The sequence below is a fragment of the Microcaecilia unicolor genome, chromosome 2 (genome assembly GCF_901765095.1).
Source record: "Microcaecilia unicolor chromosome 2, aMicUni1.1, whole genome shotgun sequence".
NCBI classification, from domain to species: domain Eukaryota; kingdom Metazoa; phylum Chordata; class Amphibia; order Gymnophiona; family Siphonopidae; genus Microcaecilia; species Microcaecilia unicolor.
In genome coordinates, this window is record NC_044032.1 from 63658532 (window position 1) to 63672801 (window position 14270).

At 42.2% G+C, this 14270-nt stretch overlaps 1 protein-coding gene across 3 annotated transcripts in view; it reads left to right on the plus strand.

The window, feature by feature from the left end:
- ZNF532 (zinc finger protein 532) overlaps nucleotides 1-14270 on the plus strand; it is a 238197-nt gene that overhangs the window by 97891 nt on the left and 126036 nt on the right. The gene's annotated exons all lie outside the window — the stretch shown is intronic.

The following is a 14270-nucleotide window of genomic DNA, read 5'->3' on the forward strand; positions in this document are numbered from 1 at the left end:
CTCCCCAAATTAGTACTCACCAGCCACCCGCAATTTATAGAGATGAAAGACTAGGAAGGCCGTACGTATGAGAAAAGCAATTCTTTAATTTGTTACCAAGAGAAAGTTACAATTACAAATGCTAGTTTCTCATGTGGAGAGCAGGGGACACAAACATGTGGTCTGCCACTGCCTCTCCAACGTAATGCTCTGGTTCAATTGTTTATATACCTTTTGTGTCAAGCAAGGCTTCACATTACTTCAGCACTTATCTTCCTGAGAGATCATTCTGTTCTCTGTTCTCACCATATATTTTTCCCTTAAGTTGCTAAATCATATTCTTCTGTCCATCCATAATTGCACCTTTTCACGCCAGCCAGCCAGCTTGCCCGTAAGGGTATCATAATAGATCATAAATTCCTGAGTTTACACAGGCTCATGTTGTTTAATAAATTACAGGCTTCTCAATCTTTGATAGATTCCAGAGTCGCACCGGCTTGTTAGCCTCTGCCCTTTTTGACCTGTGCTGGGGTGCTGACCTGTGCACACCTTAGTAAAAGGAGCCCATAGTGCATATTACCAAGGGGGTGTGCACATGGATAGAACTCAACGTTTACAAGCATAAATTACAGAATACAATAATTAATACATGTATCTGCAGCAGTTAGGAGCTAACATATTATCATAAGTGCTCGCGCCTAAATGTTAGGCATGTATATATATGGTCAGGCTAATATTTTATAAAGGAAGGAGGCATTACAACTGAGGATTTTCTAGCTGGCTCTCTACATGAAAAGCTAAGGGAGGAGTTATGCATGGCCTAATGGTTAGTGTAGTGGGTTGCAGACCTGGGGAACTGGGTTTGATTCCCTTACAGCTCTGTGTGACCCTGGGCAAGTCACTTAACCCTCCATTGCCCCAGGTACTACTTAGATTGTGAGCCCATTTGGGACAGTGCCAGTACCTATAAGAAATTATAAACTGCTTAGGTCTAGGCAGTGTAAAAATGCTTAAATAAATATACAAGGAAGTATTTTGGAGGGAAGCCTTTCATCTTCTTTCTATCAAGCTGCCTGAAAGAGTGCTGAGCTCCCTAGTCAGTGGCGTTCTGGGTGCTGGCTTAAGTCCAGGACAAGAGGGTTTGTTTTAGGACTACCTGTACTGTATCTCCCAATACTTAGGCTGGGGTTCATGTCCTGTGGAAGGTGGATACTCAGTAGGCTAACTCAACAGAGGGGCTGATGAAAAGAGAAGTACTATGTTACCAAACATTGACATCTTAAGAAGGATTCCCCATGCTATCCATTTCTTCATCTGCAAGAGAATCCTCTGTTAGTAACATACTGCACAGCCTATGACCTGCTGTGGGAAGCTGAGAGGATGGCTTGCAGTTACTTTCCAGAGTCATGGGGGGGGGGGGGGTACCAAACAGGTATCCCCCTGGGTACAGAGACCCCACAATTGTGAAGAGAATCTTTGCAGATTCCCAAAGAAGAAGAGACTGCCAGGGGATCTACAAGAAGAAGTTTATGATCCAATTTGTAGGAGCCTCCGTGTACAGGAAACAAAGGAGGAGATTAGTGAGGAAGATTTCATACTTCAAGGACCCAGTATCTAGTTTTGCATTTTCTTTTTGGATTTTCTTCTGATTTGTGGTTTTTTTTTTTTGGCGGTTTATGCGGCTGAAGGCGTTCTATTTACGAGCTGTTCAAACATCGGGGAATATAACCTGATTGTTTATCATCTTTATCAACTAGCTAATTAGCTGACCTAGAAGAGCTCTTTGACTGAAACACGGCCCGTGTCGGGTTTTCATCATAAATAAAGGACTGCATTTTTCTCATTGTTGAAGGCCCAGTGTTTACTTTGTTTGTTTGTTTGGTTGCTTTTGTTTGCTGTTTTCCCTCTTTTTTGTGACTGTATATGCTAAATTTTGGGACCATAGCATGCTGTTATTAATTAGCATATGGTTTAGTGAATAGTGTAATAATTATGCCTCCATTTGCCACATTATTATCATCAGTATTCAATTCAATGCTAAATCACTGAAGCCTATATGTGAAAGCTATGAAGGTGCCTATTTTTAAACTATTTTAAAAAGACACGTGGAGAGGCATTTTCAAAACAATGTCCAAGTCAGAATAGGATATCCATGTCACTATGTCCCAAACAGACACCCATGTCACACATATTTTCGAACAGGAAATATGGCAAGATGTTCTATTTGAAAATATATGAGATGAGCATCTGTTTGCTGGAGACGTCCATCATGAGCAGCCATTTTACAAACTGGAACGTCCAAATTATGAAGGGGAGGGGGGAACAAGGGACATGGACATCTGTATGGCAGCATTCTTAGAAAATAGTCACACAGATGTCCATGCAGAACAGAGGGGCAGTAGTTAGTGCAGTGGACTGTAAACCAAGGGACCCACGTTCAAATCCCTCTTTAACTCTTTTATTTTGTAATTGTGAGCCCTTCAGGAACAGAAAAATACTTACTGTACCTGAATGTACACCACTTCAAAAGCATTCAGGCTTGCAGACATTCAGTGTTCATTCCCCTTCTGAAGTGGGGAATAAATGTCTATTTTTGGTCCTGACACTAATTTGCCCCAAAACTACCTAATCCATTCAATCCATAGATCCGATAAAAGAGGAGGGGGAATATCAGTGATACATAGATCAAACTTGCATGTTGATCTAATTGACTCCTTCAAACACAAGGGGCTAGAAGAAATCCTAAAAATACAAACTGACCCCTCCACAGTGGACCATGGTCTGATAGTACTTTATCGACCTAATTAGCAAAGCTCCATCCCATAAGGACGGACATCTTCTAGGCATAGTCTTCGTCCCATCAAAGTCATTATGCACTGTTAAAAAACATGGAAAACATCTCCCCTCATCTGGTCCGATCACATGCTTCAAGAATTTGAACTGCCCATCACCTCCATTAAACACACACAAAAAAAACCACAAAGAGAAACAATCCTACAGGCAAAATAGATGGAATAACACTCTGGGAAGAGGTTGCGCCAAAACTAATTCAGGACCATGACACCTCACCTGAAGAATTATCACCAAGCCATTCGAACCACCCTTGACAACATAGCACTATTGCAGGAGAGAGAAACCAAGAACCACCTCAAACCCGTGGTATACCCCACCGAGACTCCTGAGGACGTGAAACTGTCTGCGGATTCCTTTGCAGACTTCTTTCAATCCAAAATAGAAACATTACTCCAATCCATCCCTAAATCCCCGAACATAACACCTCGCCTCAGCATGAACACGGAAGATAAATGCCCCACAGACAGATGGTAGGACACCTTTTCTCCCATAAACCCACAGGAATTTGGTACTACACTATCAAAATTCTCTAAAGGATCCTGCCCTTTGGACCCTTGCATAGTGGAGGTTCTCAAACTCGCCCCTCCCCCCCAATCCATAGTGAACCATGCCAGAAAGCTGATAGAAACCTCAATGTCAGAGGGGAAATGTCCCAGGGAGATGGGTGAAATAATCTTCACACCCCTCCTAAAAGGCGAGTCCCTCGACCAATTGCTCCTTAAGAACTACCGGCCAGTGGCTAACATCCCAATGTTAAGAAAAAACATGGCAGCGATAGTTACCACTCAATTCCAAGACTACCTGGTCCATCATCAATTACTAGATCCCATTCAATCTGGATTCAGACCCCATTACAGCACAGAAACAGTAATAGCAGCACTACTCTCAGAATGCAGGTCACTGATGGATAAAGGCCAACAAATCTTTGTTATGCAACTGGACCTATTAGCTGCATTCGACCTGGTGAATCATCATCTCCTACTGGAAATGCTAGCTGAAGTAGGCATCACGGGAGCTGTTTTGGAGTGGTTCTCTGGATTCCTACAACATAGATCATTTCAGACAAGATGGCACCAATCTCGCTCACGCTCTTGGCCCATGAAATTTGGTGCTCCACAGGGCTCCCCACTATCCCCAGTCCTATTTAACTTCTACCTCAAAGACCTAGGAGTCATACTGAATCCATCTGGAATCAAATACTTATGATGATGACATCATACTTTATTCCCTTGTCAAAACCAAACTTCAGTATATGCTCAGATGAACGAGTTATTCAGATCACTGTTCAACTGTTTTTGCTCATTAAACTTAAAGATTAATCCAGCCAAAACCAACACTATGGATCGGGAGTGACTCATTAGACCCTCCCAACCTACTACCCAAGCTAGCAGGCTCCCCAATAACCATTATGTCAGAGATAAAACTATAATGGGTTTCTGCCAGGTCCTTGTGACCTGGCTTGGCCATTGTTTGGAAACGGGATACTGGGCTAGATTGACCATTGGTCTGACCCAGCATAGCTACTCTTATGTTCTTATGATCTACGTGGATTCACACTTGACCATGGCTACACAAATAATTAACATAGTCCGCAAGTGCTGCTACAAACTAAAACTCCTGAGGCATGTCAAATATCTATTGGAATCAAAGCATTTCCAAATCATTGTACAAGTACTGGTACTATCTACATTGGATTACTGCAACATAGCATACCTAGGCCTGCAGGAGAAGCTTATCAGAAAACTTCAGCTTGTTCAAAATGCAGCGGCCAAACTAATCGGAGGAGGCCGATGGACTGATTACGCCAACCCTTTCCTCAAAAAAACTCCATTGCTTCCCTGCAAAGCAAGAATCGAATTCAAGCTACTAACCTTAATTTTCAAAGGTATCTATGGCCTATCTCCAGGATACATACAAACATCTATACATGTCTACCAGCCCTAGAGGCCCCTCAGGTCTCTCAAAGACATAAAGGTCATCATACCTAATACTCAAACCTGTTGATTTGAAACAAACCTTCAGGACCACCCTACGAAGCAGAGGTGCAGAACTATGGAACAAATTACCATTAGAATCTAGACTTACATCTGATTACATGAGCTTCCAACATCAACTAAAAACCTAGCTTTTCCACAAATATTATGGAACAACACACTAGAACTTAAACCTCAGAACTCCTTAAATTTTAACTACCGCTGAGTTCAACCTTATTGTACATGGTTTACTCCTATCACAACATCCTACCCCCACCTATACATAAGCCCTTAATCACATGTTCATGATTGGTTATATACTTGATGGAATTAGTATGTTATAATGTTATTCTGTTTTAAATGTAACAAGTTCGTTTAAGAGTAACGTGCCTGCTTATACTATCCTCAGCCTTGAACTTTATGGTAAGTGGAATATAAATGTAAAAATTAAATTAAAATTAAATATATTTAGGTACAGTAAGTATTTTTCTGTTCCTGGAGGGCTCACACACACACACAAAATTAAGAGTTGAAGTGGGATTTGAACCTGGGCCCCTCAGTATACAGTCTACCACTAGGCTGTTGCTCAGATTTACTTCCTGCTTTGCTAGGATTTCCTATAATACTTGAAGCTGTCATAGAGCCTGGTATTCCCTTCCAGTTTCACTTTCAAGGAAGAGGGAGGGGGACATTAACCACTGGGGGGATTAAGGAGGTGACATGCCTTAATCCCTCCAGTGAACAGCTGCTCAATCAGAGCACCATTTAGAATTCTGGACATTCCTGAAACGTGTAAATAAGGACATTCTTCTTTTTAGACTTGGACATTTCTTGCCCTTTGGTAAATGCAGTTGGACATTCTGATTTTGAGTCCTCCCTAGTCCTGCTCAAAACATGCCCCCTTGCTATTTGGACATATGGCAATGTCGGATATCCAAATTCTGCCTTTGCAAAATTGAGATTTGGATGTTTCAAGCACATGGATGTCCATTTTGGCTGTTTGAGACATCCAACCCATGTGTCTTTATAAATACTTGGGATAAACTGGCAGAAATCATGCCTAGATTGAAGCTGTGAAAAAGTAAGCCTACTTAGGAGCAGTTGTAAATATTAGCACCTAAAGTAAGTGTATAAATTGTGACTCTGCCTGCCTTCCACTCAAACTCTGCCCCTGAACATGCCTATATACTGGTCATGTAAAAGTACACACCTCCAAGTCACTGCGTGCACCCCTAACATCTCTCTTTATAAAATGCACCTCCAGCGTTCTATGAAGCCTCCACAAGTCCCAACATTCTAAATGCATGGTGGTGAAACCCAGAATTCACCCATGAATGTTTGCCCCAGCCCGCATCTAACGTCATGACGTCGAGGGCGGAGCAATGGCACTCAACCAATCACATCGCTCCGTCCTCGACCTGGCACTTCATCACCAATTAGCCACGCCCCTTAGCAACCGCTTCACCAAGAGCTCATGTGGAACTGCAGGTAATCTGTCTTATCCAGTCTGCCTCAAAACAAAACAACGAAAGCGAACGAATTGCTGTTCTGTCACGCTGTCTACAAATGATTGAACTCGGCTTCGGGGGCAGGGCCTGCAACACAGACATACGGAGAGCAAGGGAAGGAGAGGGTCATGGAAATCGGAGGCGGGGCCAGCAACACAGACATACGGACTGAGCAAGGGAAGGAGAGGGTCATGGAAATCACTTCACCACACACTCTCTGTATCTCTCAGACACACAAACACACATGCTCCATCAGACACACTCTTCAAATCCCTCTATCTCACTCTCACACACACACAATATCGTGAAAACCTTGCTAGCGCCCGTTTCATTGCCTACCGAAACAGGCCTTCTATACTAGTAACTTTATAAAAGCCATTTTATACTTGAAAATGCTTTTATAAAATTACTTTGAAGTGTTAGTGATCTTCAGGGGCATAGTTAACCTCAGCTACCATTAAGACGTTATTGTCTTACTAACTTGTGCTTTTTTAGCATAGGTCCTGTTATGTGCAATGACACCTAGTTACTAATAACTTGAGTTAACCATAAAATAACACATCTTAATGGTAGCTCGTGTTGATAGCTTCCCCCTTAGTGCATAGGGCTACCTGGTGTTTCAAAATCATCTTAACATAAGAATAGCCACACTGGGTCAGACCAGTGGTGCATCTAGCCCAGTATCCTGCTTCCAACAGTGACCAATCCAGGTTATAAATACCTGGCAGAAACCCCAATAGTAGCAACATTCCATGCTACCAATCCCAGGGCAAGCAGTAGGCTTGCTGAGTGCAGGTTTTCAAGTACTCATGGAACTTTGCGTTTGGGTATGATACAATAAATGACAAATTAAACATAAAGGGCCAAATACTATTTATGCTGTGTACAAGATCGGCGCCAAAAAAAACCCACGCTTAGTATGATTCTATAAGGGATATGCACCCTTTACAGAGTCTTTCTTAGTGCAAAACCACACCTAAATGTAGGCGTCTGGAATTAGGCTTGCTATGACCAGCCCTAAATTCAGGCGCGTACATTTAGGCATGATTTTGTATGTATGCGCACAAATTTTGGGAATGCCCCTAATCATGCCTCTTGTGCTTGGGATACTTTTTGTCACCTTATTTGGGTGCAGGCATGTATGTGCTTTGATATTTGCTGAATAAATCAATTGCAATCTTTTGGAATATATTGGTTTTGTGGTTGGCCAACATCCCTTCCCTACTCCTTGGACCGTTCTGATTTCTATCATGCCAGATGTGTAATGCTGTGGTCAGCATGACTGCTGCTCTGATACCTAAGTATTGGCATGGGGGGTCATCGATGTATTATAAAGAAAGAAAAAGAATAAACTTTTCTGTATCATACAGGAGAATTGTTATGGTTGTATTTCCCATGCTCCTTTGAAATACTGTATAGTAGGGATGGGCTGTCATTTGCAATTAAATGTTGTTCGCTGATAAAAGTGCATACTATGGGGGCAATTCTATAAGGTGACACCTAAATGTAGATGTGACAAAGAAGTGCACTTAGCGCCAGATCTATAATGGCATTAAGGTGCGCCTAATCCAGTATAGAAAGTAGCACAAAGCTGTTTTCGCACACTGAAACTGAGATGTGACAGCTTACAGCAGGTCAATGGCAGGCATATGCTTGTGCCTAAGTGTGCCTTGCAATGTGTGTATCTGGTACTATACTGTAAGGTGCACATATTTCTAGATGGAACGCCCATGACATGTCTATGCTTCGCCCACTGGTACAGCCATTTGCTGTTACAAGCCATGCAACTAGTGCTTTTACAAGCCATGCAACTAGTGCAAATTTTATGGACTAGCACAGGGGTCAGCAACACGTGCCACTAGATGGCATGCCAAGATATTTTGTGTACACTCATGAGGAGGGGCCAGATAGAGCAAATGCATGGTGGAACACGATCTTTTATTGTAATTCAATCTGGATAAATTGGCACACACTGTACAATAGGTTGCCAACCACTGAAATAGCACCTAGCACATATGTGACTAAGGGCTCCTTTTACAAAGCCACATTAGCGAGTCCCACACAGCAAACATGACAAAGCCCAGAATCGCTAGCCCAGCTTTGTAAAAGGAGCCCTAAGTGTGCCTGTTCTATAAATCAGTTTGCACAATTGGCACCTAAATTTGTGTGCCCTTTATAAAATTGCCTTTTATGTGCAAAGAGGCTACACTTATTAAAAAGTGTGCACTATGGGCTGGATTCAGTAAATGGCACTCAAACTTCAGCCATAAAATATTTATTTTTATTTAACAAATTTTTACCCCACATTTTCCCACTAGTTGTATGCTCAATGTGGCTTAAATAAGACCGTAGTGCAAGCTACAGTTCAGTAATTACAATTAAACAGTGTAAAAGAAAATAGTAAACGTAAGGAATCAGGACAAAAAGATAAAAGTATATGAAGGTGGTATAGTCCATGGAATTTGTTGAATCAAAGAAGAGTAACATTAGGTTGAATCATTGAGGTAAGCTCTTTTAAACAGGGTGGCCTTTAATAGTTTCCTGAAGTTCAAATTGTTCTGGGTTGATTTTAAGATTCTGGGTAGGGCATTCCATAATCGCACTTAGTGCCAATTCCTGTTCCTAACTTTAGACGCCAGACTTACACCTGCTGAAACCTGGAATAAATGCTTGTGCCCAAGTTAGGCATGCTAAGGCCGTATTCTATAATTATGCATGCAACTTTTCGGAACACCCCTGACATGTCCATGGCCGTGCCCCCTTTTGAGTTATGCACTAGTAGAGTTAGGTGCCATTCCCAGATGTGTGTACAAATTTTAATGCCAGTTAACACAAAATTATTGATAGTTAAGGGCTCAATACTCAATTAATTTGTGCATTCAAACCTGGGTGCCATATATAGAATCCGTGGGTATGTGCCAAAAGGGTACACATTGTAATAAGAGTGCCTAACCCTACTGCATGGGAAATGCAAGCCTGGATTTAGGCATAGGCAACATAGGCACGTGCCTGGGGTGCCAAATATTGAAAGTGCCAAATGTCCAGGCTAAAGAGGAGCCTGCTCCTGCTTATTTTAGGGCAAGTGCATGTGTTGCTTTAGAGGGACACTATTGTGGCACTCTGGCTTTCCTCTGATCCTCTTCTGAATCGCCAGTCTTTTGAAATGCTGGCTTTCCCTCTCCCTCCTTCTCTGGGATCTGCTGTTTGCTCTTGCCTATGGTTGCCAAACACTTAAATCCTGCCCTGCATACCTAGAGAACAGAAATTTCAGGTGTATGTTTTACCTTTACATACTTAGGGCCCTGTTTACTAAGCCACGTTATAGGCACATTAGCGTTTTTAACACGTTAACCATATACACGCTTTAACCATGTACGCGCCTACACAGTGCGCGTGCTAATTATGGTGCGTTAAAAATGCTAATGCACCTCAGTAAACAGGGCCCTTAATAGAATGAGGAAATTATTTTTTGTTTGAGGAATGTATGATTGAACAGATGAGCAACAACTTGATTCTAAGCAGGACATAAGTAAATAGTGCAATATTTTATTTATTTAAAACAATTTTTTGTTTCGCTCAGTCTAAAATTCCTGGCAGATCACAAATAATCTCTAAAAACAATAGATCAATAAAACACATTAATCAGTTCTTAGCTCCAGACTGAAACAATATAGGTCAACACAGTTTAGACATGCTGAAGCTTAAGCCTCTTTTTTCCTATTTGATCAATCATCTGTAAAAACTGTCATTCTACATTATTTGATGGAAAAGCTTGCTTGAATAAAAACGCTTTTAGCTGTTTCCGGAAGGTTAATACTAAATTCCAAATGACATAAATTAGCGGGCATCAAGTTCCACAGCTGTGGGCCTGCCTTCTGGAAAGTGCTAGATCTCAAGTCATACAAGCTTGGCATACGAAAGGACAGCACTTCGATATAGCAACAGATTGATTGTAGCAGGGATAGGAGCATGGGCCCCCACAGTTTAAGCCCTGGCCTCCTCTATTTTTGACCCCCCCCCCGCCGACCCTCCCCCACAGCCGCTGCCGCCTGGTACCTTTGCTGGCAGGGGTCCCCAACCCCTGCCAGCCGAAGTCTTCTTCAGCGCCGGTCTCCTGTGCCTTCGCTGATCTGTTTCTGTGCGCAGGACGTCAGGAGTCAGGACTCACAGAAACAGATCAGTGAAGTTGCTGAAGAAGACTTTGGCTGGCGGGGGCTGGGGACTCCCACCAGCAAAGGTACCAGGTGGCGGTGACGGCGGGAGGGGGGATCGAAAGTGGCGGGGGAGGGTCGGTGGCGGGAGGGGGTTTGAAAGTGGCGGGGGGGGGGGGGGTCGGTGGCTGGGGGAGGCGGGCTAAACTGTGCCCCCCCCCCCCACTTTGGGCTCTGGACCCCCCTCCCGCCAAGGTCTGGCTACGCCCCTGGAATGTAGCTTTGTTAAACTGAATGAGTTGCTTATCCTGATAGAGCATTTAGTGACCTCATGGCAGGGAACCCAGTACTTGATTGTGTTTTTTGTTTCCTTTGATTCTTTTGGTGAAAAATTTCAGAAGATAGAGTTAAATAAGAGCATTCAGGGCACTCAACACACAGAAGATTGATGGAGGAGGGGGAGTGGCTAGGAGCGATGACAAGGGAAATAAGGTTGGGCAGTGTTAGATGATGTGGCAAAAGATCAGCTTTGGGACATGGTAAAGAACCTTAGAGAAGCATTTCTGATGTGATGTCTAAATCCGACTTTGGACGTTTTGCTCAAAATGTCCAGATTCCAAGTGGCGAATTTAGCGATTTTTGAAACAGCAAAATGTCTGTTTTTTTTTTTTTTTTAAATGGCCACTTGCTAGATGTTTTTGTGCTTTGTGCATTCATCTTTCTGGTCCATTTTTGGGAAAAAAAAAGTCCCAAGTGAGAAACGCACAAAATCAAGTCATTGGGATGTAGGAGGAGCCAGCATTCTTAGTAGACTGACCAAACAGACGTCCTGGCAGAGCAGTGGAACACCCTACGGGGCATTGCAGTGGACATCACATAAAAGCTCCCAGGTACACATCTCACCGTTAACCCCTTATATTGTATGGTGAGCCTTCCCAAACCCACCAAAAACTACTTTACTTTTGAAAAGACTGTGGGAATTAGACATTACAGTATATCCTATTTATCCGGCCGCTCCTTTCATATTTTGTGGCATGATGTATTTTCAGAATCTGCCCCCTTGTCCTGTGGGGTCCCTTAGGGTTCACTGCTTGCCCCCTTAACATCTTTACATCTTTATGGCCCCTTTAGTGACTCTAATCACTAAGGCTGGCTTTATTCCATTCATTTAGGAAAAGGGAATGGGACTTGATATACTGCCTTTCTGTGGTTTTTGGCAACATTCTAAGTAGTTTACATAGTATATCCAGGCACCTATTTGTACCTGGGGCAATGGAGGGTTATGTGGCTTGCCCAGAGTCACAAGGAGCTACAGTAGGAATCAAACCCAGTTCCAAAGGATCAAAGTCCACTGCACTAACCACTAGGCTACTCCTCCACATGCAGCTGACATGTGAAGTTTGGTCCCTTTCGATCCACCTACGCTTGCAACTTTGCTATCCAGACTGGAAAAGGTCTTTCAGTGGATTCCATCAAATAGAATGAAATTAAACCTGGCTAGGACTCAAGCGCTGATGTTTTCTCGAGTTACTGGCTTGCCCACTATCACTCAGATTTCACTGCATAATCCCTCGGATTCTATATATGGCACCTAGATTTCGGGTGCAGATATGTATGTATCTTAATTGGTGAAACAAGGTAATCAGTGTTTTAACAGCACTTAAGCAGTAATTGGCAATAATCACAATTTATGCATGGAACTCGCTAACTGTATTCTATAAATAACTGCGCCTAAATTGCAAAGCATGCAGTTCAAAATAAACACACGTAGCTTAAAAGGGGCGTGTTTATGGATGTGTTTATAGGCCTTTCATGGATGGTCCAAAAGTTCTGCACGTAATTACAGAATACGGGCCAGTGTGCCTAAATCTACATGTATGGATTTACACCAGGCTTTTATTGGCATAAATGAACGCCTGTAGATTTAGGTGCTATGTTATCGACTAAGCGTATTCTATATACCGCGCCTAAATTTTATAGAATACGCTTAGTTACACATGGATTTTTTAGGTACTATATTTAGAATCTCACCCAATACGTCTATTTCTGTTAGATTCTGGGGGTTACTATTGATTCTAAATTAACTTTTTCTTTTCATATCTCAACAGTGATTTCTAGATGATTTTTTCCTCTTCGACAGATTTGATCCCTCTATCCTTTCCTGGAACTACCTGCTTTTCGGGTACTTATTCACGTTCTAGTTCTGTCTAATATTGGCTATTGTAACTCATTGTTTAACGGTTTGCCTCAGAAAGAAACTTGGTGCTTGCACTTATACAGAATGTGGCTGTAAAATTGATTGCAAGGGGAGCAAAATTTGACCATGTCGTAACAACTCTTATGGCAGGAACACTAGCTCCCCATAGGTGCGCATGTTCACTATAAGATATTGTCCTTAATTCATAAGACCCTTCAGCTTGTTCAGCCCCCTCTTCTTGCTCGATATCTTCAGCCATACTGTCCCTCTTGATCGCTCCATTTTCAACACCAAGACTTCCTTGTCGTCCCCTCTTTACGGGAGGTCTCTCTACTTACTGTTCATAAAATGATGTTTTCTGTTGCTGCACTCTCCCTCTGGAATGCACTTCCCCTAAATTTGCGCCAACTCCGTTCCCATTTGGAATTTAAGAACGCCATAAAGCTTTTTTTTTTCAGCAGACGTATGCCTCTGCACCCTGATTATTTAACTCTTCCTGGATTTTTTTTCTTTCTCCTATGGTTTGCAGCAGTTTGGGCACATTGTTTGCTAGAATCTATACCTTTTTGGTCTTTGACCTCACCTTCTTTTCTATCCTCCCTCTTCTATTTCTGTGGTCCTATCAATATTTGTAGTTCTTTTCCTTAAGCCTCTCCTAATATTGATATTGTGCACTGCTATGATGTTGGTTTTCCTTCAAGGTTTATCAAATAAATGGAACCTGAACCTACTATACCCAACTGTACACCACTACAATAGCCCTTATGGCTGCAGATGTCACCTTTATGTGGGTACAGTATGTTTTTAGTGAGTTTTGGAGGTCTCACACCTTCCATCACAAGTGTAACAGAGTAGGATATGGGCCTGGGTCCCCCATCTCTACAGTGTACTTCACCAGTCATTGGACTACTCAAGGGACCTGCTTGTTGCTCCAATAGGACTGACTATAACATCTGAGGCTGTCATAGAGGCTGGTATATACTGTTTCTTTCATATCTTTAGGGGGTGGGAGGGGGTCATTCATTTAGGACATTTTTTGTGGCTTAGTCGTTATTAAAACAGATGCAGCTCAGAACATCTTATTTTAGTCCTGAACATTTTATTTTGTTCCATTATGGCAAAAAAACATCCAAGTGTTAGCAATGCCCTAATCCTGCATCAACATGTCTATTTGTGATTTGGACGTACTGCAGATGAATTGCATAGATAAATGTTTGCAAAATAGGTTTAGAAAATAGTGATTTGAATGTTTTGGCAAATGGTTTTTAACCATTTTTCTCTTTCAAAAATGAGTCCCTTAATATATCATGGTTTTATTAGACTCATGTTGATTGCTTCATGTGAGTGGTAGGGTACTTTTTTATGAGTGAATTCATCTTTGACAGAAGGGGGTTTATTCTGATTCTCTGAAATAGATGGTGTTTCAGCATGTGTTGAAAAAGTCTGTCTTATACCCAGTTATAGAAGCAAATTACTGGCCAGTGCCTAATGTTCCCTCTTATCATACTGAATTGTACTGGTATGTAGCTGGTGGGAAGTATGGGCGGTTTGGTGGGTGGGGGAAAGTTGTATGAAAGATTGGGGTGGAAAATTCCCCTGTACACTGATT